The sequence below is a fragment of the Dipodomys merriami genome, unplaced genomic scaffold (genome assembly GCF_024711535.1).
Source record: "Dipodomys merriami isolate MVZ:Mamm:240054 unplaced genomic scaffold, mDipMer1.0.p SCAF_5, whole genome shotgun sequence".
NCBI lineage: Eukaryota > Metazoa > Chordata > Mammalia > Rodentia > Heteromyidae > Dipodomys > Dipodomys merriami.
Window position 1 is genome coordinate 9,700,952 of NW_027206068.1, and position 23,325 is coordinate 9,724,276.

At 38.7% G+C, this 23,325-nt stretch overlaps 1 long non-coding RNA gene across 2 annotated transcripts in view; it reads right to left on the reverse strand.

Moving 5' to 3' along the window:
• Nucleotides 1-792: 792 nt before the first annotated feature.
• LOC138810043 (uncharacterized) overlaps nt 793-23,325 on the reverse strand; it is a 40,452-nt gene continuing 17,919 nt past the window's right edge. For both annotated transcript variants that reach the window (XR_011367003.1, XR_011367004.1), the window contains 2 exons: nt 2,088-2,140; nt 793-897 (listed from right to left, as the gene is read on the reverse strand). This is a non-coding gene — a long non-coding RNA (uncharacterized lncRNA). The remainder of the gene's footprint in view (nt 898-2,087; nt 2,141-23,325) is intronic.

A 23,325-nucleotide genomic window follows, 5' to 3' on the forward strand; every position in this document is an offset into this window, starting at 1 on the left:
GTATTGGCCAAGTTTTATCTGTTAATTCTTTCTATCAACAAAGTGGTTGCTATATTCTGGAGGCAATTTGTCCATTATAAGGTCTGAACTTTAAAGAGTTGGGAAAAGAAAGGACAATTCAACAACTCTTGCATCAAAACTACTACAAATGAGTCTCATTTTAATAAAACCCTAGAGTCCAATGTGACCTAGCAAGTAACAGGTACTCAATAAGTGCTTGTCAAATAAATGGATGAAAATCTAAATTTGTGAAATAGATCAATAAAGATGTGATCATTTACACTCCCAAAAGATTTATCTGCTCATTTGCTTCGGTGCTGACTTTAAATATGGATCTTTGATACTAGTATCAAGGGATAAGAATGTGAGATTTTTCTTTTGAAGTTACTTAGTCCTTTCCTCCTCTTCAGGGTTGTACCAAGCACCTCAGGAGATTATCACCTTACTCATCACATGTGCGATAAAACACAGGCCTTGTAGTCCTTTATATTTTTCTAAGTACCAATAGCTAATTTTTTAACAAATAAAAACCTGTGGGACCACCATGATTTATAGATTTAAAATGTGCTCTAATGCATTATGACTTCACAAACATAGCTTTCCCTCCAACATCTGTATCCAGATTTGTAGTCTAATAAACCTTCCTGCTGCAGATGGCATGTGCATAGTTGTTCGGAGGTGTAATACATCAACACAGCATTTCTAAACACAGAGCAATAATGTATTCAATTAAGGGAGGAAATAAAACATCGAGCCGTTTCTTACAATAAATCTTTTACTAAGCTTCCCACATCACATGTTTGCTGAGGAAATAATACATGTCATTCAGAGTAAGGGTTATTGTAGACTGCTGAGGGAAACATGAAATTCTGGAGGTTTCAGCAATACTGTGAAACCCTGAAACACATGGAAAGTGTACAAATTAGAAAAGGATGTAATATGTGACTAATGATCTCTCTTGGGATACCTTTGGAACCCATATTTACTATTATGATCACTAGATTCATTTAAACTACAGGAGTTGAAAAGCAATACCCTTGTAAGTGAAAAACACCTCTGAGTTCATTAGATGTGGTTGTTATTTAAGCTCTAAAGGCTTTTTTCCTTGCTGTCATTCTTCATACTTCTGGAAATGTGGTACTTGAGCTCCTAATAAAAGTAGTTTACATCATGACCGTATAATCTACAGTTCCTGGAAAGCACATTTACACCTCCACATCTGTAGCTAATGCTAGGACTGAACCAAACTTAATTCACCCCAGATGTCACCCAAAAGTTCTTAGAATTTTCTAGCCACTGATTATAGACCAGGCAATGATATTAATATTCAACCCACAGTCTCTAAGCCCAAACATTGGAAACATTTTATATATTCTGTCAAGTGCAAAATTAACAGACTCTAACAAAAATCAAATCCCTAAGCTCATCCTCCCACTTGTGGAGGGAAGGAATGGCCATTTTGACAAGACGTAGATGAATGGTTTCAAGTCTTTCTGTCTTAAGCATCTTAAGAAGAAACAATGAGGGGGTCAGTGGGGAAGTAGATGAATGAAGCAAGAAAGGGTGGGCAAACACAGGCATTGTCTTCAATGTACATATATAATGCAACCACTTAACTTGAGAGTGTAGCCAAAGTTAGGAAAGATGGGGAAGAACAATGGAAGGAGTGGCATTGATCAAGATGCATTTATAAAGTGATTTGTTGTATTGAGTCAGACACTAGTGGCTCCGTGCCTGGAGGCTGAGATTTGAGGATCAAGGCTGGAAGCCAGTCTAAGAAAGTGAGACTCTTACCTCCAATTAATCATCAAAAATCTGGAAGTACAACTTGTGGCTCAAGTGGTAGGTTGTTAGCTTAGAGCACAAAAGCTTAGGGACAATGCCTGTGACCAGCATTAAAAAAATAAAATGTGGGAAGGGCCTGGCACCAGTGGCTCACGCCTGTAATCCTAGCTACTCAGGAGGCTGAGATCTGAGGATCTTGGTTCAAAGCCAGCCCCGGGCAGGAATATCCGTAAGACTCTTATCTCCAATAAACCACTAGAAAACCAGAAGTAGCACTGTGGCTCAAGCGGTAGAGCACTTACCTTAAGCTGAAGAGTGCAGGGACAGCGCCCAGCCCATAGTTCAAGCCCCACGACTGACCAAAAAAAAAAAAAAAAATGTGGGAAGAGAGTGAGAAGGTATGACATTGTCCACAAAGAAATGTACTCTTTACCTGACTTATTAACTGTTACATAACTTATTAACTGTTAACTATTAACTGTTAACCCCTCTGTATGTTTCTAATAAGAATAAAAACTTAAAGTAAAAATTTGTTAAATTGAAAACTCATTGTACAACTAATTAAATATAAAGTAAAATAAAACCTAAAGACCAGAATAACAACAATAAATAAGAAGAAACAATGTTCCTCTGTCTTGGTAAGACATCATTCCATAATTCTATTGAAAAGCTTACATGATAGTTTCTTTGAAAAAAATGCCTACGTGTATTATTTAGCCTACTAGTCACCAGAATAGCTTTAGGTGTATCATAATCAGGCAGTTTATTTCTTTCTAATGATACTTTTTTTTTTTTTGGTCGGTCATGGGGCTTGAACTCTGGGCTTGGGCGCTGTCCCTGCGCTCTTCAGCTTAAGGCAAGCACTCTACCACTTGAGCCACAGCACCACTTCTGGTTTTCTAGTGGTTGATTGGAGATAAGAGTTTCATGGACTTTCTTGCTCCGGCTGGCTTTGAACCTCGATCCTCAGATCTCAGCCTCCTGAGTAGCTAGGATTATAGGTGTAAGCCACCGGTGCCCAATTTCTAATGATACTCTTAACCTGAAACAATACATTTTCTTTCTTAGCTTTGGGTTTTATTGACCAATTTGTTCCTTACCAATGGGCCACTAGCTATAGAATCAGTGTCCATATCCTAGGTGATATGCCTGATTGAAGGGCTTTAAAAAAATCAGTGTACAAGCCATAGAATTCTCCAGTATGCAGAAATCAAACAGAGTAAGATTTTAATCCTACTTACCTATTAATAGGTTCTAGTTTTTCCTCAAATTCATGTATTTCTTGAGGCCTTGCCCAGACTTGTACTAAGGTTACTAAGACTTGAACTCAGGACCTTGAGCTCTTACTCAAAGCTGTTCACTCATGGCTCATGCTCAGTCATTTGAGCAATACCTCTACTTTTAGCTTTTTGCTGGTTAATTGGAGATAAGAGTCTCTAGGATTGGTCTGTTTGGGCCAGTTCTGATCTGCAGTTTTTACATCTCAGCCTCCTGACTAGCTAGGATTACTGGTAGCATAAGCCACCAGTGCCTGGCATTAGAGTCCTGGTCTTGATGTGTGGGGCTCAGGCTCATGAGCTGTATGAGTTGGTTAGTCTGTACAGTGCCATGGGAGACATTGCTAATAGCACAGCTTCTTAGTTCTATTTGAGGGCAGTATCAGCAGGGGCATTGAACCTCAAGATTACTGAAGCTTTGTCTAGAGGGAAATCATTCCTTGTTATGTCAGGTCAGACACAGAAACCAGATTACTCAGGTTCATTTGGTGTACCTACTCATAAAAATTACTATTTACTAAGAATATCTCCAAGATTGATGAAAGGAATATTGTAAAAACAGTCAACAATATGAAACAATATGAAAAACTGTTAAAGGCATTGTTCACTGAATATTTAATAGAGATCCATCCACCTGACAAGTTTCTTTTAAAATGTGTCTCCCAAAAGCCTGTGAGGTCTATACAATCCATTCAATCATTTCCCTGACTTGGCTTCAAAGATTAAATTTCATGCTTAAAAATACTGGAATTTTATTCTAGTTTCATGATATACACATCCAGTTCCTCTGTAGTAGCCTGTAGAATGGTGTTGGAGAATGTCTCACTTAATCTGTGAAACTGTATACAGTATGTATGTATATATATATATATATATATATGTATATATATATACACATATATTATATGTATGTATTGTATGTGCTCATTTGCATTTTCTGGGGAAAAAAGTTTAAAAAATTTCAAATTCTCAAAGTGATGCATTATTGGGAAAAAAGTTAATTAAAAAAATTTTTTTTTCAGGGTCTGGTTTGGGGCCTGAACTCTGGGCCTGGGCGCTGTCCCTCAGCTCTTCAGCTCAAGGCTAGCCCTCTACCACTTGAGCCACAGCACCACTTCTGGCTTTTTTTTTTTTCTGCTTATGTGATGCTGAGGAAGCGAACTCAGGGCCTCAGGCATGCAAGGCAAGAACTCTACCACTGAGCCACCTTCCCAGCCCCAAAAAGTTAAAATTTAAAGTGCTATCTGGTATTTTAGAATCTGATTCCAGCTTAAATTGTTCCAATAATTACATTTAACTTATAAGTAATCTAAGTCCCTTTTTTTTAGAGGGAGAGGGAAGAAAATGCTAGGTGGCAGTATATATTGTATAAAAGTAAATTAAAAAAAACAATAAAAAAGGAACTGGTGGCTTATTCCTTTAATCCTAGCCACTCAAGAGGCAGAGATCTGAAGATCACAATTCAAAGCCAATCCAGGCAGATAATTGTAAGAAACTTTTAAATTAACCAATAAAAAGCTGGAAATGGAGGTGTGGCTCAAGTGCTAGAGTGGCAGTCTTGACCTGAAGACCCTGAGTTCAAGCTTCAGTACCATCATAAAAATAACTCACCCTTCCAAGAAAAAAACAGAACACAAACAACCACATTAGCACTCTGAAACAACAATAACAACAAAAATTGATGGTTGCCTCTTGTCTAGTATGCATGAAGTCCTGGATTCAATAACTAGAATCACACACAAAAAATGTATCATAAATATAAATACAATGACACATTTTCTTGTCCAGTGTAGTCTGTTACTAGGACTGGCTTTAAAGGACCTTTTTTTTCTCTAGTATTAATGGACTAAACAGCGTATATATGGGCTACATCTGTGTATCTGTATGAAAATGTATTCTAGAATCTTGTTTCTTTTGTTCCTTTTTGTATCCAAAGCAAAAGCAAACTATCTTTATGAGTCTATCTTGAGGATTCTCTAAATGAAAAGTCCCTTGAATACTCTAGGGAAATAATGTCCATAGAAAATTCTCTCACAACATGATATTGATATACATATTTACCTAGTGACTGAAAAAGTTCACTGTGTTGGATGTACTGATGTGAAATTTTCAATACAACCCCACTGGACTTGTGTCACTAATTTGAAAACTAGATAAGCCCAATAAGATGAAAACTTATTCAGAGAAAAATCCTCGATGAGAAAAGATCTCAGGAGGTCAAATAGTAACACCCAGACATTGGAGAAACAGATATATTTCCCCCTAGAACAAAATATCTTCCATCTTGATTTTTCCAAAATAATTTTTTATGAACATATTGTGCATTACACAAGACACCAACCCTGCTGTTTGGGGAGCAAAAAGACAGAGCTGACAGATGTAGTTATTTGCTAGGAACAACCATGTGAATTTATAAATATTTTACAAGTACAGCTTTCAGAAGAGTGACTTTTACTGCCATATTAATGTAACTTGCAAATTTATAGTCCGGGCATTTGTGGGTTATGAATGTCCAGTATTCGAGGCTAGTGCCAAGAACATGGTTTATGTTTGGAAATTCTTTTTTTTTTCTCTGATCACAGACTTGTTGGCTGTTAAGATCTCCATTATGATTCAGTGGCACACGAGGTACACAGCTACATAATACATCAGTCCCCACTCCCAATGGCTGGACTCATAAATATACTCATTACAACACACTCTGTATGACAGAATGACATACAAAGCACAAAAATATCTCTGAAGAATAGAGAATTAGTAGCAGTAGGAGCAGTAGTGGCATAATGTCATGCCTCTGGCTAGACTCATAATATATGACCTAAAATTATTATTATGTGCCATAACATAAGAAAAACTAAAATTATATGCTTAAGAAATAACATCCAAGTAGACGTTAGATCAAAATGCTTGTGAGTATTGTCACAGCGATTGAGACTATAGTATAGAAAAGGCTTTAGTTAGTCTACTCATCTTTCAACAGGTACACCATAGAGAAAGAACCCCTATTACTCTTTCCCTTGTGAATTTGGAAGTTGCTTTTTCCACTGATCACCCCCAAGATAAAATAGTCTGTCTGCTGTTCCAGAGTTTAAAGAAAGAGAAGCATAGTTCCCTTAGATGAGATCTTAAAGTGATTAGGCTTTGGTCTCATGCAAGAGGATTTTCCATTTTCAAGATGTTTGACCTAGGAGAATCATTGACCATTAATGGAAGTTAACACTCTTGTCCAGCATTTCTTGTTCTACAAGACTCTGTCATCTTGAAGACATTTCTTATCTTCCCAGGTTTCAGTTCCTTTCTTGTGACATGTTCTACTTGTACCATATGATTGCAAAATCCTTTCCAGTTACAATTTTTTTCTAATGCACATGTGTCAAGATATGTAGTTATGTAATGGCACAGTATAACTATCAAATAGTATGTAGTACTTTATCAGTACACTATAATTTGTAAGGTTAATTGTTTTGTTGATCAAAATGACTCTTTTGTGTATTTTTCATTTCCTAAAAAAAAATCTCAGGGAGCAAAATGCTTCATGTTTCGCTCACTATTGTCTACCATTTCTGGCTCTATATTTAGACTATGTATTAGCTTGGAGAGAATTCATTGGAGAATACTGTGTTCCTAAATGAAATTCGCGATGAGTATAGTGAGCAAAGAGGTTCTGAATTATCAAAGCTAAATAAATAAATAAGTAATCTCTGTTTGCTCAAAGACTTTATCCTCCTGAGGCTCCCAACCTGATTAATCAGGCAGCAGGCAGCAAACTGCCTTTCTTAGCTGACCTTACACATTTTAATGAAATAGACTGGACCCATGAAAGATGACACACATCCAAATCCCATGCAGTAATGATGTGAGGAAATGCTGTGCCAATGGCTAGAAAGACAGCTTTAGTCTTAAGAATCAGATTCTGTCAAGAACAAATCCTTCTTTATGAATTTGCTTCTAACCCGAGGGATAGAAGTAATCAAACGCTTGTTACGGTTAACTAGAAAAACTTCAACTTTATCTATAATTTCCTTTTTCTTATTATCTTAGATCAAAAAAAATTAAAGATTCCAAGTAGAACAATCAACAATCCAGATATAGTTATCGTTTATTTTCTTACTATTTCCTTCATCTCTGTCCTGATTTTTTCCTTCTGTGAAGATAAAAATCTAAAAGTAAAATAGTTAGCTATTTGCACATTTCTAACACAGTCATGTATTCCCATGATAAATGGGACATTACCGTATAAAACTGCTAAGTGACATCCTTATTGCAGGCTCTAATTACTTAATTTTGTGTTTTCTAACTATTAAGTGAAAGGTCACTCATTCTATGAAGTTAATGGCTGATATAAATGAGAATTAAAAAAAAAAAAAAAAAAAAAAGAACCCTACCAACCATGAGGAGCTAGTTGCCAGTGGCTCATGCCTATCATTTTAGTTACTCAGGAGGCTGAGGTTTGAGGATAACTGCTTGAAGCCAGTTAGAAGCCAGTTTATGATATGTGATCAGAAATGTAGCTGAGATTAGTACCAGAAACAAATTACTGAAACATGCATGCGTGCACATGCTCACACACACACACGCACACACACACACACGCACACACACACATACACACACACCATTAAAAACAATATCCTTCAGGGCTGGGAAGGTGGCTCAGTGGTAAAGCGCGTGCCTTGCATGCATGAGGCCCTGGGTTTGATTCCTCAGCACCACCTAAGCAGAAAAAAAAAAGCCGGAAGTGGGGCTGTGGCTCAAGTGGTAGAATGCTAACCTTGAGCTGAAGAGCAGAGGGACAGCGCCCAGGCCCAGAGTTCAGGCCCCACGACCGGAACCCCCCCCCCAAAAAAAATATATCCTTCACTCTAGCCAGGTGCTGGTGGCTCATGCCTATAATCCTAGCTACTCAGGAGGCTAAGATCTGAGGACTGCAGTTCTAAGTCTGTGAAACTCTTATCTCCAATTAACCATCAGAAAACTGGAAGTGGCACCTTGGTTCAAAGTGGTAGAATGCTAGCTTTTAGCCAAAGAGCTCAGGGACAGCATCCAGGCCCTAAGTTCAAGCCCTACAACCTACAAAATTCATCCTTCACTCACTGTGGAATTTACTACTGGGAAGTTGTTGATTTAGTCAGCAAATAAAGAAGAAAGGGCTAAATAATTTTACAACCAGTCATCACACCGTAGTTATGAATGGCAAGTTGAAGGTAATAGAGACTCATGTTTCAGAGTAGCAACCGTTCTTCTTATGATATTCTGAGCAAGTGACTGAATTCACACTTTTTGAAAGTATTCACTATTTCCAGGTACAGGATGCCACATTTAGGTCATGCTTTTTTTTTTATTATTATTATTGTTTTGTGGTTTGGGCAATGAAAACCACAAGTGTCTGCTAACACAATACAAAAGAGCAGCGATGTGACCAAAGGGTTTTTCTTTAATTTGGTGTAGATAGAGGGCCTACCATGAGCCCATTGCACTTCTTAGTGTTTGGGTACAATAATGAACAAAGCAGAAAAATCTCCTTTTATGAAATTTCCCTCAGTATTTTATCCTAAGGTGTCAGAGTCTAAGGCCAGGATCTTGAGATCTGGAGCTAGCCAAATGTGAATGGACCTCCCTGAAAGCATCTTCTCAGGTGCAGGTCCTCTTAAGCTTCCTGTCACCATCCCCTCCTAAAATAGTGAAATGTGGTCAAGGTAGTTGTCACAGACACAAGGAAGAAAAGAATGGGAGACACATAGTAGTTAGTGGCCCCTAATAAGTCTGAAGTCTAGCCATATGCATTTGGCTAGATGTCCTTTACTCAATAAGTAGAGAGTATGTTTTCATTAGGTCACAGCTGTTCCTCAGGTTGACCCATCTACAGTTTATCTTCCTGTCAAGTTCTCCCTAGAGAACTCTTTCCTCTACCTTATAACATAGCTCCCTTTCTTTTCTTTTTTCTTTTTGGTTGATTGTGAGGCATGAACTCTGGGCCTGGGAGCTGTACTTGAATTCTTCAGCTCAAGGTGAGCATTCTACCATTTGAGCCACAGTGCCACTTCTGGCTTTTTCTGTTTATGTGGTGCTGAGGAATCAAACACAGGGTCTCGTGCATGCAAGGCAAGCACTCTACCACTGAGCCACCTTCCCAGCCCACAGACTTCCCTTTCAATAAAAAAATAGCTAATGTTTGTATTGGGGACCAAAGTATTTTTTTTTGGTGCCAGTATTGGGGCGTGAACTCAGGGCTGTCCCTTAGCTTTTCCTCTCAGGGCTAGCCACAGCTCCACTTTTGGCCTTTTGCCAGTTAATTGGACATAAAAGTCTCATAGGACTTTCCTGTCCAGGACAACTTTGAACCATCATCCACAGCTCTCAGCCTCTTGAGTAGCTAGGATCACAGGCATGAGCCTGTGCCTGTTTTAAAGTAATCTTGTCATAGTGAACTCATCCTGTTTTAGTCCAGGCTGACAAAGATGTGTGGTACAGCTATTTAGAATAATGTATCTCTCTCTCTCTCTCTCTCTCTCTCTCTCTCTCTCTCTCTCTCTCTCTCTCTCTCTCTCTCTCTCTCTCTCTCTCTCTCCCTCCTCTCTCTCTCTCTCTCTCTCTCTCTCTCTCTCTCTCTCTCTCTCTCTCTCTCTCTCTCTCTCTCTCTCTGCTTTTTCTGCTTATGTGGGACTGAGGAACAGAACCCAGGGCCTCATGCATACAAGGCAAGCACTCTTCCACTGAGCCAACTTCCCAACTTCCCAGGCTCTTGAATCTGCCCTTGTGCCTGCCTCATGCCCTACAAACCACAGAACTAACTTTGAGAAGGATATCCTCACCTTTGGGCTATGTGTTGGTCATGTTGCTATGTTCAACACTGTTCAGTGGTTTAACCAAAATTTTCAGCCATACCCCTATAACTTTAAAACCTATTTTCTCTGCATTAGGATTAGTGGCTACAGAGAATTTGAGAGAGATTAGTTTGGGGAGTGGGTAATGGAATTAGGATTTGAGGAAAGCATCTCCTTAAGGCGTCTGCATTCTTAAATCCATCAAAGGAGTCATTTATTTCCTTTCATAAATCTGTAATGATGGCACAGTTGCACATAATGGTTGTCATTTCCTTTGGTCAGCAAAGAGAAAAACGAAAGAAGTAAACAAGCCCATGAACCCAGTAATGTTCACCCAGTATTTCTTAATAGCCTCTGAGATGGCAAACTGAAATGACTCACTTGCTGAAAACTACGGTAATATGTGAGAGGATGTTTCCAGTTGTAAATGGAACACAAATAATGACATGATGTCTTCAGCTCTGCATAAGCCAAATGCTGTCCACAGTTCCCTGTAGCTTGCAAACTTGCATTCCAGCAGACTTAATCAGCATCAATACCCATTTCCTATTTGAATCACCTTAAAAACTGATCATGTTTAAAAATGAAAAACTTAAGGCAAGGTTTTGATTTGCTTCATTGAACTCTCAAGTTCCTATCTTGTTGGGTTATTTTCTCCCTGGTCCTGGGGCTTAAACTCAGGGCCTGGGTACTGTCCATGAGTATTTTTTGCTCAAGGTTAGCACTCTACCACTTGCGCCACAGCTCCATTTCTGGCTTTTATTGTAATTTATTGGAGATCAGAGTCTCATGGACTTTCCTGTTTGGTCTGGCTTTAAACGGTGACCCTAAGTAGTGGGGATTACAGGCATAAGCCACCAGCTCTTGGCCCTGTCTTGTTTTTAAGAAAATTTTTCTGTTCTCCTTCCTCAAAACTGAAGTTTGTATTAAGATAAACAAATAAGCCTTACTTAAAAGTCTCTATTTTAAACCAAGATACCTCTATCTATCCATGCGACTGCTACTAATAATACGTTTTTAAAAAGACAACTTACCTACTTGAAGGAAAAACTCTTCAAAATTGTTGCTGGGACTAATGTATGATAAAAACTATTACCTAGCAGTGCACTGGTGGCAGTGGCTCACACCTATAATCCTAGCTACTCAGGAAGCTGAGATCTGAGGATCATGACTCAAAGCCAGACCAGGCAGGAAAGTCTGTGAGACTCTTATTTCCAAATAGCCACCAGAAAACTGGAAATGGAGTGGTGGTTCAAAGTGGTAGGCACTAGCATTGAGCAAAAGAGCTCTGGGACAGCACACAGGCCCTGAGTTCAAGCCTCATAACTGGCATAAAAAAAGAAAAGAAAAGAAAAAAGAAAAAAAAAGAAAAGAAAAAGAGGAAAACCAAACCAAATCAAAACAAAACAAAAAACCCATCACCTGAAGATAAACTGCTTATTTTCCATTCAGATAATCTTTTACTCATATCAGATATATCAATACCATCAATATTACCTCAGTGTCAGATACTTCTGATCTACAATATTTGTTTCTTAATTTATGTTTTTATTTTTATTTTGGTGTTGGCACTGGACCTTGATCTGTCACTTAACTTTTCCCCTCACATCTGGAGCCATGCCTCCAGTTCAGCTTATTGCTGGTTAATTGGAGATAAGAGTTTTGCTGATTTTTCCACCCAGATTGGCTTTGAATTGTGATTCCCAGATCTCAGCCTCTTGATCTCCTGTTTTATGTGTCAGCTAGGATTACTGGTGGGAGCACCGGTGCTTTATCTATCTTATATTTCTTACTGTACTATTCAATCACCACCAAATCATTTTATGCACTGAAGTTAAAATAATTTTCCTGCCAGGTGCTGGTAGCTTACATCTGGAATCCTAGCTACTCAGGAAGCTGAGATCTGAGGATCATGGTTTGAAGACACTCTGGACAGGAAAGTTTGTGACAGCTTATCTCTAATTAATCGCAAAAGAAGCCAAGAGTGGAGCTGTGGCTCAAGTGATAGAGCACTAGCCTTCAACAAAGCAGCTCAGAGACTAGGGCCCAGGCCCTGAATTCAAACCCCAAGCTTGGCATACAATTTTTCCCCCTTAACCTAACATTCCCTAGTTTAAAAGTAGTAACATTCCCTCTTAACCAACAGAATAAAACTCAAATTCTTAATCTGGCATTCAAGAGCAGATGCCACATCTATTTCCTACCTTCATCTTATATAATAAGCTGAGGAATGAGGTAACTAGCTTGGCTCCCAAGTGTCATGTTTAGTGTAGAATTGACTAGAGCTCTTTTTTTGAAGGTGCTGAGCATTTTACATTCCACAGGAAAAAAAAATCTCTTTTTTTAAGTAGGCAGATATGTCAAGTTTTTAATAGATCTAAGGATTCTCTATAATTTTAATGCCTAACATTGCAATTTGAATATAACAAATATTTATTAGGAGTTCTTTATTGTCATTTTGAATGTAATGTTATTTTGTGATCCTCAAAATAGTATTGTTGGGAGTTGTCACTGCCAATTTTCTGACAAGAAGTTGAGGTTACAGAAGGTAGAAAAAAAAATGCCCAGTGTTCCATGATTGGTCAGAATGAAAGCAGCAATTGAATAATATTTTCCTAAATGCACAGGCCTGTGTTCTTTCCCCTTTATCATAGCTCTAGCATAAATTCATCATAGTGTTATTTTGTCCCAACCTAGAACTTTTTTAGAGTTTCCTCTGGTGGCCCTCTGCACCAGGATAACTTTTTGAGAAGTGATGACCCTTTAATAAGTGAGGACTTACTAAAATTACAGTGTTCCAGAGGGTTAACTCTAAGAAATGCTGGACTCTGAACTGATTCTTCTCCTTTGATCAGAATTACAGGTTGTATGATGGTGAGCAGTTTTTATTTTTTTCCTCCCTGATGTGTTTCATCTGGGTATTTAAACCCTATGGGAGGAATGAAGATTAACTTGCAGTAATATTAACCTGCAGTAATATAACCTGTTTTACAGGGTCAATGTTCACAGTCTTTAACTTATTCACTGCTATGGCCAGTGATACTGAAAGTAGAATTAAATAACAATAGCATATTTTCCCCAAGATGCTTTTGGTATGATGGTTTCAGAAAAGGATTTCTATGACATTTAGTAGCTTCTATTGTGTTTTAAATTCTACAAGAACAATTGAAATAGACCTTGAAGTCATTAGCTAATTATAGAGTATCTTCTGCTATCTACCTCCAAAATGTTCATATATTAAGAGTAAAAATTGTGTGAAATTCTCTGTAAAAAAAAAAAAAAAAAGACTGCTTAGCTGTGTGTCAGTGGCTCACATCTGTAGTCCTGGCTAATCAGGAGGCTGAGATCTGAGGATCACAGTTCAAAGCCAGCCCAGGCAGAAAAGTCCAGGAGACTCTTATCCCCAATTTTTAACCACCAAAAAGCTGTAAGTGGAGTTATGGCTCAACTTTGAGTGAATAGGACTAAGGGACAGTATCCAAGCCTTGAGTTCAAGTCCCAGTACCAGCACACACATACAAAATACTAATGAGAAATAGTTAAGTACTTTAGGTATTCTTATTGTAAAAATGCTGTACAGAGGGGTTACAGTTACATGAGCAAGGTAATGAGTACATATCCTATTGAGCATTATTGCCTCTTCCTTTGTTTTCCCCCTACCATCCCTTCCCTCCTACCTCCACAACAACCCTCCCCCCCCAGTACTTAACTTCTTGAAGCCGATTTTCAGTATATTTCAATTCCACACTCCTAGACTATGGTTGGGTTAGCATTCTTCATACAATAAAATACTTCATCAAATAGAAATCTCCTTAATTCATGTACCCCTTCATGATATTTTATTTATTTATTCATGTGAGAGACACATGAATAATCCTATCCCCAAACCCAATTTCTGCAGTCCCAAGGAACCTTATTGTATGCTATCAGCCTGACACATTGAGTAGACAGATATAGTAGAGCATTATACTCTGTGACTTGAGAGGTGAGGACTGACTCCCTATTTTATTGAATATGTTGGTTATTTTGCCTTTGTAATTTACTTTTTTTTTCTTTTTTGTCAGTTGTGGGGCTTAAACTCAGGGCTTGGACAGGGTCTCTGAAGTTTTCTGTTCAAGGATAGTGCTCTACCACTTTGAGCCACAGCTCTACTTCTGGTGTGCTGGTGGTTAATTGGAGATAAAGAATTTTACAGACTTTTCTGCCTGGGCTGACTTTGAATGGTGATCATCAGATCTCAGTGTCCTGAGTAGCTAGGATTACAGGTGTGAGCCACCAGCACCTGGCTTAATTTACTTTTTTTTTTTTTTTTTTGACTTTCAGTTTACATGGGCATCCTGTATCAGAGTACAACTACTGCTGGAATAAGTTTCACTTTATCCCTCCATTCACTATTGCATAGATGCTGGGTGTTAAGTGTATTCTGGGCTGGAAACCTGGTTCTACTACTGACTACACTGGTCTTCAGTTTGTTCATTAAATATCATGAACTATTAAACAACTGATAAATGCTAATAAAGTTTTGAGATAAAATGCTTACCAATATTATTTTTACATTTGAAGAGCATTGGGGTTTGAACCTTAGGAGTTTAATTTAGTAGGCAGTTATTCTATCATTTGAGTCATACCCCAAGGCTCTGAAGCAAAGTTCTAAATTGATCTGAGGAGTTGAGGTTTTTCAGATATGTAAAGTCTCAACAGAGTTACTTCCTCTGCCTTATCTCTCTATGTGAGAGTTACAAACATGAATAAATTGGAATTGGGATGTAGCTCAATGATGGAATGCTTGGTTAATATGCATGAAGCCTTGGGTGTGGTATCCCCACACACACTAAAGTAAGGAAGAGTACAACAAAACATACAGAATAAAAAAACTGATAAAAGATCTAACTTAAGAGAAATATCTCAGGATGATGAGAGAAGCCCCACAATGACAGATATCCAGAAACCTAGAAAATAATTAGTCTAATTTGTAATAAGCCAGAGGAGTCCATAGGGAAGTCTCCAAGAAGCAAATTAAATTGATAGAGCACATTAGGTATTGTTCGACATTGGGGAGAATTCAATGAAGAGAATGATAATGGCAGATGTATTAGAAATTATAGCAAAAGAAAAAAGAAAGTGGAGATGGAAGAGGAGGAAGAAAAGGAAGGAAAAAAAACTCTTGAGAAAGAAAGTTACCCCCCAAAATGTAATTATATTTCATGACAAAGCTCTAAACAATGTATAGATTCATAATCGTGAGAACTTTAATTGTGGACTTAATGTAAACATAAATTATAATTAGAAAGAGGGAGAAGGGGAGGTGGGGTGGGAAGGTGGCTTAGTGGTAGCGTGCTTGCCTAGCATGCATGATGCCCTGGGTTCAAGTCCTCAGTACCACATAAACAGAAAAAGCCCAAAGTAGCACTGTGGCTCAAGTGGTAGAGTGCTAGCCTTGAGCAAAAGAAGCTTAGGGACAGCACTCAGGCCCTGAGTTCAAGCCCCAGGACTGGCAAAAAAAAAAAAAAAAGATGGAGAAGGGGAAATATATCTGTTTTGGGGAGAGTGTGAAGGATGTGTTATGAGTTAATGCATCTTCAATACAATGAAATAAATAAATAGTATTTAGAATCCAAAACTCAAGAAATAACAGCCAAAGTTCATTATCTAGAAAATAAATCTAAGCATGAAAAGAAATAGCTCAAGATAGGTACTAGTGGCCCAAGCCTGTGATTCTTGATTCTTCAGGAGACAGAGATAAGATTGTAGTTTACTCATTTCTTTTTTTTTTTTTTGGGGGGGGGGGTCCAGTCGTGGGGCCTGAACTCTGGGCCTGGGCACTGTCCACAGCGCCACTTTCGGCTTTTTTCTTTTTGCTTATGTGGTGCTAAGGAATTGAACCCAGGACCTTGGGCATGCAAGGCAAGCACTTTACCACTGAGCCACCTTCCCAGCCCATGAGTAGAGATCTTTTTTTTTGGGGGGGGGGTCCAGTAGTGGGGCCTGAACTCTGGGCCTGGGAGCTGTCCCTCAGCTCTTCAGCTCAAGGCTAGCGCTCTACCACTTGAGCCAATTTTTGCTTTTTTGCTTATGTGGTGCTGAGGAATTGAACCCAGGGCCTCAGGCATGCAAGGCAAGCACTCTACCACTGAGCCATCTTCCCAGCCGATAAGATTGTAGTTTAAGGCTAACCTGGGCCAAAAGTTTTTCAGACTCCATTTCAGCCAATAAAAAGCTGGGCATGACAATGTGTATCTGTCATCCCAGCAATGATAGGAAGTATACATAGGAAGATCATAGCTGGGTTCTGGTGGCTCACAAGTGTATTCTCAGCTACTTAGGAATATGAGGATCATGGTTCAGAGCCAGCCTGGGCAGTAGTCAGTGAGTCTATTGCCAATTAACCAGCAAAAGAGCTATACTGGAGCTGTGACTCAAGTGGTAGAGCACCAACCATGAGTAAAAAAGCCAAGCTAGAGCTCAGTTCAAGTTGCCCTGAGTTCAAGTTCCAGGACTGATGTGCATACACACACACACAAACACACACACACAGATACACACACATATACATGCAGCACACACAGACATACAAACACATAGACACACACACACACACGCATAATAACAAACAGGAAGATCATGGTCAAGGCCAGTAAGCAAAAACTGAGACGCTATATCAGAACCAATCAGAGCAACCCGGATTGGGGACATGATTCATGCTAAACAGCAAAGGCCTAGCAAGCAGGAGGCCTTGCGTTCAAACTCCAGTGCTATCAAAAAACAAAACCAGCAACCCAACCACCAAACAACAACAACAATAACAACAAACAGCTTAAAAAATTAAAAGTGGTGGGCTGGGAAGGTGGCTCAGTGGTAGAACACTTGCCTTGCATGCATGAGGCCCTGGGTTGGATTCCTCAGTACCACATAAGCAAAAAGAAAAAAAGCCGGGAGTGGCACTGTGGCTCAAGTGGTAGAGCGCTAGCCTTGAGCTGAAGAGCTGAGGGACAGCGCCCAGGCCCAGAGTTCAGGCTCCACAACCGGACCCCCCCCCAAAAAAAAAATTAAAAGTGGTACAACAAGGAATCAGAAATAGGTCTTGGAAAATCATGGGCAAAGGGATTTCTTTTTGTCATATTTTTTGAACTACATACAAGTGTAACTTTGATTAAAATAGATTAATGAAGCAATATAATGCACCACTTGGTGCATTGCCAGGTAAATGTTTAGTGGAAATAAGCTGAAATCAGAAGTTGAATTCAGCTCAGTGGAATCAAAGTAGCACACACTGGAATGTGGGAGGTGATACTCAAAAAAAAAAAAAGGTGTCATTTATATTTCCATCTCTTCAGTAATCTTTTTCTAGTACTCACCTCGGCTACATCTCTGATCACGCTTCATAAACTGTTTTAGTTGGAACATTAATCACATTTAGAAGCTATACTACCTTGTTTGGGGCCTAGATAGCAAGTGGCTTCTAAATGCCATTATCTGAGTCTGAGATGAGTTAATACCTCTTTGCTGAGTGCCTAATTTGGTGTCCAGGGGTGCTATGATTTGCCAGAGGAATATTGCATTGCTTATTGAATGCACATAGAGATGAGAGAGAGAGAGACAGATAGAGAGAAAGAGAGCTATGAGAAGCCCATTGTCTTCTTTCCCTCTTACGTTTCTATAGGCCTGTAGGATTTAAATTACAAGTCCCCTGGGTAAAGAGATGCCCAATTCAACATTTTGAATTACATCTAGCAATTGTTATTGCTCAATAAATATTATGCTGGTAATGCTTGGAGGGCCGGAATGCTTGCTGTTTAGACAACACTGTCACCGGTTGTAAGAAAATGAGCTCAAACTGCTGTCATATTTCCACTTGACTCTCAAGTGCTGTGCCTGTGCTGGTCTGCTCATCATGCGGTGTCTATAAGCTTTGCTCCTGGGGACAGTTTGGCTAACTTGGACCTCTGAGCTCTGTGAAAACCAGTTTGTTCTTTGAGGATTATTTGCAGTTTGTAGTCTGTACTAATAAGTGGAAAAGTAGCTGGTAGGACACAAAGGAAACTGTTAAGGAAACTCCATTAGTATTATTAAACTATTGCACCAACTTTTCTACTTACTTGTTAAAAACTATGAGCAATTCTTATACCCCCAAAACAGTGCTAGACACAAGACAGACATGCCCCTATGTCTTAAAGAGTTTAGGTGGAGCCTGGTTCTAGTGGTTTATGTCTGCAAATTCTAGCTACTCAGGAGACTAAGTTCTCAGGATTGAGGTCCAAAGCCAGCTTAGACAAGAAAACTCACAAGACTCTTATCTCTAATCAACAACCAAAAAGCTAGAAATAGAGGAATAGTTTAAGTGGTAGAATGCCAGGTCTCTGGAGACTGGATCTTGACTTGAATTCCCCACTTCTTAGCTGCATGGTTATAAATATATTACTAAAGACTATACAGCCTTTATAAAATGGAGTGATAATGCCAATGATTAAATGAATTAGTATTTACCAATTCTGGTTCATAAAACATCTTAATAATGTTTATTTTGTGCTAATCCTGTGTTTGAACTCAGGGCCTGGGTGCTGTGGGGTTCCTCAGTTTTTTGCTCAAGTACCACTTGCTCTGTACCACTTGAATCACAACCATACTTCTGGCATTTTAATGGTTAATGGGAATAAGGATTTTTTGGACTTTTCTCCCTGGTCAGTTTTGAGCCACTCCACCTCATGAGTGGCTAATATTACAGGTGTGAGCCACCACATCTTAACCATTTATCTTAATAACATTATATTATTATTATTAGATGAAGGAGTTCAGCTAGAAGAAACTTTTTCAAGAGGAATGCATGTGGTTAACTATGGAAGGGTGACTGAGCTAAGTACTAGAAGACTAGGTTTTTAATCTTATTGAAGAAGAAATGTATTTTAGCATCTCAGAGTTGGGAAGATATAAACAACAAAAAAGCATGAATTTTTTTGACTAATTTAGGGATTAGATACATTTAGGAGAGAGAATGCTGGAAAGTGTTATGAATTAAAATTAGTATATATCTCATATCCACAAAAATTCAAATTTTACACTATTGGTCAAAAGAAGAGCTACACCACTTGTGGACCTAGAGATCACTAAGTGAAATAATTCAGGCTCTGGATTACATACTGTATGATCTCCCACATATATGGAATCTGAATAAATTGGTATCATAGAAACTGAGAGTAGAATGTTGGTTATCAATGACTAAAGAAAGTACAGGGGAATATTGAGAGATGTGGATGAAAGTGGACTAGATATAAAGTGTAAATATTTCTTATGAGCTAATTTTTTATTTTCAGTATTCTTAAGTTTAATTTTATTGACAAGATGATGTACAGAGAGGTTACAGTTACATGAGGTAGTGAGTACATTTCTTGTCAAACATTGTAGTTCTTATTGAACTAGAAGATAACTAAATTTATGCAGTAAAAATATATTTCAAATAAAACAAAGGCATTAATTCTAAAAAAAAAAAAAAGAAGAAGAAGAAGAAGAGCTAAGGAGATGTGAGTTTTACCGAGCTGACCCTGGGATCGTGGGGGAAATAGTAGTAGTCACTAAGTAACCCAGGGATTGTACAGAACCCAAGAAAGCAAGTCTGATTATAAGGTAAGTAATTACTGTTATTTTAGAAGTTGGTGCTTATTTTAGTCCTCCAAATTATTGTTTTCTTTCAAGAAAAGGGTTCTTAAATTAATGGTGACATGAAAGCTAAAGTTTGTGTCATTCATATTATGACTAATATAACCTTCAAGTAGCTTCCTTTATGCCATTCCAGGAAGTCATATAACATTATAAATTCATATAATGAATTTGGTTATTTACTTTAGGCATAAGGGTACATTAAGAATATTAACATGCCAGATGCTTCTCGAATTCCTCTACATCCCTTCACACCTTAGCAGAAATTAAAGTCACTAAGGTAATGATTACAAATAATTTAGCAGGAAGAAGATCTCTTCACATTTGTGTTGATTAATCTTTGCACCTGCTGAAATGACCTCCCTCCAATGAATATTTAAAGGATTTGTACTGGCTTATCAATAAGGCCTACATCCAAGAGACATTATAAAATGTTTGTCTAATGATAAATCTGGTATCTGGTTGAAAAGTCAGTGAATTAAATTTTAAACAAAGTCTCCACTTTGAGTGACAACACCTTTATTTGTCTCTCCTATAGATTCACTCTGGGATGTATGCCTGGGTATTACTCATGCCTCTGACGGGAATCAAGGGCAGTGCCAATTTACCCATAACCCTTTGGTCACTGGTGTTTATAATTCCAGTTAGGATGGTTTCTCTTAACACCAGCTATGATATTGAACTCTGAAAATCTTAGAAAGATGAGCTAACTTAGCCAGGTGCCAGCAGCTCACACATGTAATCTGAGCTACTTAGGAGGCTGAGATCTGGATATACTTTGAAGCCAGCTAGGCAGTAAAACTACCATCGAAAAGCTGGAAGTAGAGGTATGGCTCAAGGGGCAGAGGGCCAGCCTTGAGTAGAAAAAGCTAAGGGACAGTACTCAGGCCCTGAGTCTAAGCCCAGTACCAGAACACATACAAGCTAGCTGAGAGTTTGGATGAAAGTTTAAGGGAGCTGAGTGACAGGCACCTGCTTATACCTCATCTTAGTCCTCCAAGATTAAATGAGTATAGCTGGGTGCCAGGGGTTCATGCCTGTAATCTTAGTTAGCCAGCCTCAGCAGGAAAGTTCTCAAGACTCTTATCTCCAATTAGCTATAAAAAGAAGGAAGAAGAAGAAGAAGAATGAGAAGAAGAGGAAGAAGAAGGAGGAGAAGGAGAAGGAGAAGGAGGAGGAAAAGGAGAAGGAGGAGAAAGAAGAGAAGGAGGAGAAGGGGAAGGAGAAGAAAGAGAAGAAGGAGAGGAAGAAGAGGCAGAAAAGGAAGAAGAGTCAGAGAAGGAGGAGGAGGAGACAACAATGACAATGTCAACCAAGTGGTACAGCACTAGCCTTAAGCAAAAATAAATAAATAAAAAATTTAAAAAAAGGGGCTGGGAAGGTGGCTTAGTGGTAGAGCGCTTGCCTTGCATGCTTGAGGCCCTGGGTTCGATTCCTCAGCACCACATAAGCAAAAAGAAAAAAGCCGGAAGTGGCGCTGTGGATCAAGTGGTAGAGCGCTAGCCTTGAGCTGAGGGACAGCGCCCAGGCCCAGAGTTCAGGCCCACGACCGAACCCCCCCCCCCAAAAAAAATAAAAATAAAAAAAATTCAAGGACAGCTTAGGCCCTGAGTTCAAGCCCCAGGACTGGCACACATATACGAACACACAAAGATTAAATGAGTATAAGTAACAATCAGATTTTCCCACAAGCTTGCAAAGCATCTTACTCGTCTACCTCTCACAACTCTGGTATTTCTAAGACCAAAGAGAAAATCTGGTAATTATGGAAAAACTTTTATTATAGAATTTCCCTGTCAGGCACTTTCAAATCTAGAGCTACTTCAAGTTTGCTCATTTATTCATTTATTTAATGTTTTTTTCTTCCTCTGTGTCAGACACTGAATTCCTTGTCCCCTGTCCTTTCCTTCTTCCCACTATCTAAATCTAGATATGGTAAGGAGTCATCTGAGACCACTAGAAGAGAGGCAAAATTAAGAGATAAGAGCTTAAGTTCCAACCACTGCATTAGCGATGTGTGCTTTATGTCTGTATGGTACTGTCAGAGACTTAAAACTAAGCTGCAGCTGGGCACTGCTGCCTCAAGCCTGGAGAATGTTGGAAAGTAAGGTGAGTTGAGTTAAAGTACTAGCTACTCAAGAGGCTGAGATCTAAGGATCCTAATTCAAAGCCAGTTTAGGGAGAGAAGTCTGTGAGACTTTTATCTACAATTAACCATCAAAAATCCCGAAGCAGAGCTACGGTGTAAGTGGTAGACCATTTGAGGGAAAAAAAGTGAGAGCACAAAGTCCTGAGTTTAAGCTCTAGGATCAGAACAAAACAAAAACCAAACTAAACTGCAATTTTGTTTAATTCACCAATTTGTTAGTTGTTACTTCCTTGCTTCTTACCTCTTTCATACTAGTATTTGAATTCAGGGCTTAGCACTTTGCTAGGTAGGCCCTCTACCTCTTGAGCCATGCCTCCAATCCAATATGTTGATCTTGTTAGGTAGCTGAATTTATATAAAGACTAATATTAAGATAATACAAGAGGTACCAAAAATTGAAAGGAATTTTGAGAAAGTTTTTAACAATGATCTTAAAATTGCATGTTATCATCGGGGTCTCATACACATGCTCATGTTTTTACATAATTGTAGTAAGTTTGTGTGCTATTTGACGTTCCCTTCTTTCAGATTAAACTTTATGTATTACATGCAAATGAAGATTCTTCCTTTTACTTCTTTTTGCATATTCTTCTGTATACTAAAAAGCATCTATTTTGCTTGTTTGAGGTATAGTCAAAAATATGTTACCCAGCATGGCCTCAGATTCCTGGATTCAAGTGATCTTTCTGCTTTAGCATCCCAAATAGCTACTAGAAGCATGAAGCACCATGCCTGGCTCAAAATGCATCTTAAAAAATAGGTTTGGGAAAAAAAAGGAGGAGGCTACAATGCTTGATAAGAAATGTACTCATTATCTTGCCCATGTAATTGTAACCCCTCTGTACGGTATGTTCACAATAAAAAAATAAAAAGAAAAAAAATAGGTTTTTATAAGCAGGTGTAAATGCCTGCAAACATAGTTGTTTCAGAGGTGGAGATTAGAAAGATTGTGGTTCAAGGCCAGCCAGGCAAAAGTTTTCAAGACCCATCTCAACCAATACCTGGGTGTGAAGGGGTGTGTCTGCTATTTCGGCTACATTGAGAAGCATACCTTGGAGGATTGCTGACTGCCTGGGCAAACAGCAAGACTCTATCTCAAAGTAAGACTCTATCTCAAAAATAACCAGGCAACATGAGCTACAGGCATAGCCCAAGTGGAAAAGGACATACCTAGCAAGGGTAAAGTCCTGAGTTAAAATCCCAACAGTGCTCAAAGAGCAAAACTAACCAACCAACCAACCAAAGGATTTCCAACTCATATAATTTAATAGAGAGTAATTGTTTCTGGTAATGTTATAATTGTGATTACTTTTCAAGGGCATATTCAAAATCTGAAACTTATTATCTTCTTTGAAAATTACTTGAAATAACACCCTAAAGAATTTTCATGTAGGGATGGGAAGGTGGCCCAGTGGTAGAGTGCTTGCCTTGCATGCATGAGGCCCTGGGTTTGATTCCTCAGCACCGTATAAACAGAAAAAAGCTGGAAGTGGCGCTGTGGTTCAAGTGGTAGGGTGCTAGCCTTGAGCTGAAGAGCTGAGGGACAGCATCCAGGCTCAGAGTTCAGCCCCCACAACCGACCAAAAAAAAAAAAAAAAAGAATTTTCATGTAATATAGTTGATGCTGCTAAAATCAAGA